Source organism: Dermochelys coriacea, chromosome 4, assembly GCF_009764565.3.
Source record: "Dermochelys coriacea isolate rDerCor1 chromosome 4, rDerCor1.pri.v4, whole genome shotgun sequence".
NCBI classification, from domain to species: domain Eukaryota; kingdom Metazoa; phylum Chordata; order Testudines; family Dermochelyidae; genus Dermochelys; species Dermochelys coriacea.
This window is the reverse complement of record NC_050071.1, coordinates 139150653-139152948: the sequence shown is the minus strand read 5'-3', so window position 1 is coordinate 139152948 and position 2296 is coordinate 139150653. Positions and strand designations below refer to the sequence as shown.

Below are 2296 nucleotides of genomic sequence, written 5' to 3'. Positions count from 1 at the left end.
TACACTGGGTCCATCACAGGCTACACCTAAAATATTATTCAAAGGCATATTTTTCTCCCTCAGACGCTAAAAGTCATGTAAATCCCCTCTGCAGTGCAATTTTTGGCATCAAATTCTAATAATTCTAACAACTGTGAGGTAATTTTGCCATTGGATCAATTAACATACTGCACAACAACTGCGAGGTATTTATTCCCTGAAATAGATTCATCCACAAATACACTAAATTCATTAACTTTCCATTTTTCCACAAGTTTCTCAGTCTCAATTTGCGCCAAAACATTGCTAATTATAGCAGTACATTTATCTTTCTTTAATGTTACAGCCTCAGTAATTTTGGAATCAGGGAAACATTTTTTAACTACTTCAGTCAAGCGTTCTGCAGATTGAATACTGACATTGTGTTCAGCAAAGTAATAGGCCATTCTAATCTCTGCATTTGTAACTTGCTCTTCAATTTTTTGTGCTTTTTTAATTTCACAATCTTGTTTATTAAATATATCATCAATTTTCTTTGTATTACATACTGTCTCAACCTTTTGTTTATGTTTTTTACCATTAGCTTGCTTATCTAACTCACTAGTACCTGCCTGGCTTTTACATCACAACATTTGCAATAAGCTAAAAAATGATGGTTTTCTACTTTCTACAGCCAATCTTTGTATTTACCTTTTACTTACCAAAGGCTTTTTGGAAGTAGATAGCTTCTCTTTTGGTGGAAGTTCACCCCAAGTCTTCAATACTCTGTCGGGGGTGCTATCCCGTTGTTTTCGTTTCAACGTGGACAGATCTTTGTCTACTCCTGCAGTCCTCTTCCTCTTCTCACCAGCCTTACCGGTCTCTTTATTCATTTTTTACGTTAGATAAAAAATGGAAAGAGATCTCTGAAATAATGGAATGCGATAATTAGTATAATGTATATTTCAATTTATATTTAAATCAGAGAAGGGAACATATTATATATTATTACCTAACAGAGTAGGCAAAAGAAAAGGAGTACTTGTGGCACCTAAGAGACTAACAAATTTATTAGAGCATAAGCTTTCGTGAGCTACAGCTCACTTCATCGGATGCAATTTGTTAGTCTCTAAGGTGCCACAAGTACTCCTTTTCTTTTTGCGAATACAGACTAACACGGCTGCTACTCTGAAACCTGACAGTAGGCAAAGATATTTAATATTTGCCTGGAAGAAGGTGCTGTTGCAAATTTATAAACAGCCGAATGCTCTGGTCCACATTCTCTGTGAAACTGCAAGCACAAAATACAAAATTTTAGAGATTTAATGACAGATCAAGAAACTAATCATAATCAGTAAGTATTGCAATATATTTAATTATTGGAAGAAATCTTAACTAGACGATAAATTTGATAACCATCTCCTCATTACCCATCAGCCAACTGTTGCTGAGGTTGGTTTGTTGTGAGTTCAAGTGTGTGCACTTGTCACTTTACTTGTGCCGTCATGATATAGTATAAAGAAAAGGAGTATAGAGACTAAAGTGCCACAAGTACTCCTTTTCTTTTTGCGAATACAGACTAACACAGCTGCTACTCTGAAACATGATATAGTATGTTGAAGCACCACCAATAGGAGAGCAGCACAGCCCGATTATGAAAATCACGTGACAAATATTCACCAATCGAATTGAACACATTTTGAGGGAAATTTAGAAGAAGCGCATATAATTTACTTACTACTTTTCATGAAAACTTCCCAGGATTTTTGAGATTTGGAAAGTCTTTTATTTTTTAATGAAATTTTCCCAGGCTCATTTAAGTTTTCAATGAAAATTCCCAATTTTCCAAGTTGAAACATTTTACTCAAAAATTCCCAGATTTTGGGAAATTTCCCAGGATATAGAAGGTCCAGTGCAGCTGTACTGCCGCCAGCCCTGCCCCCAGCCCAGTCCTCCGGTGTGGCTGTACCGCCCCCAGCCCTGTCCTCTGACGCAGCTGTACCGCCCCCGGCCCCGTCCCCAGCCCTGTCCTCCAATGCGGCTGTACCGCCCCTGGCCCTGTCCGCCGATGCGGCTGTACCGCCCCCAGCCCCGTCCCGAGCCCTGTCCTCCAATGCGGCTGTACCGCCCCAGCCCTGTCCGCCGACGCGGCTGTACCGCCCCCGGCCCCGTCCCCAGCCCTGTCCTCCAATGCGGCTGTACCGCCCCTGGCCCTGTCCTCCGGTGTGGCTGTACCGCCCCAGCCCTGTCCGCCGATGCGGCTGTACTGCCCCCAGCCCCGTCCCAAGCCCTGTCCTCCAATGCGGCTGTACCGCCCCAGCCCTGTCCGCCGACGCGG

At 42.1% G+C, this 2296-nt stretch overlaps 1 long non-coding RNA gene across 1 annotated transcript; it reads right to left on the bottom strand.

Annotated features, from left to right (window-relative positions):
* Positions 1-695: 695 nt before the first annotated feature.
* On the bottom strand, positions 696-1752 carry LOC122459994. The gene is made up of 2 exons (XR_006280999.1): positions 1697-1752; positions 696-884 (listed from the first exon to the last, which is right to left on the bottom strand). It is a non-coding gene; the product is annotated as an uncharacterized LOC122459994 (long non-coding RNA).
* Between the last annotated feature and the right edge of the window lie 544 nt (positions 1753-2296).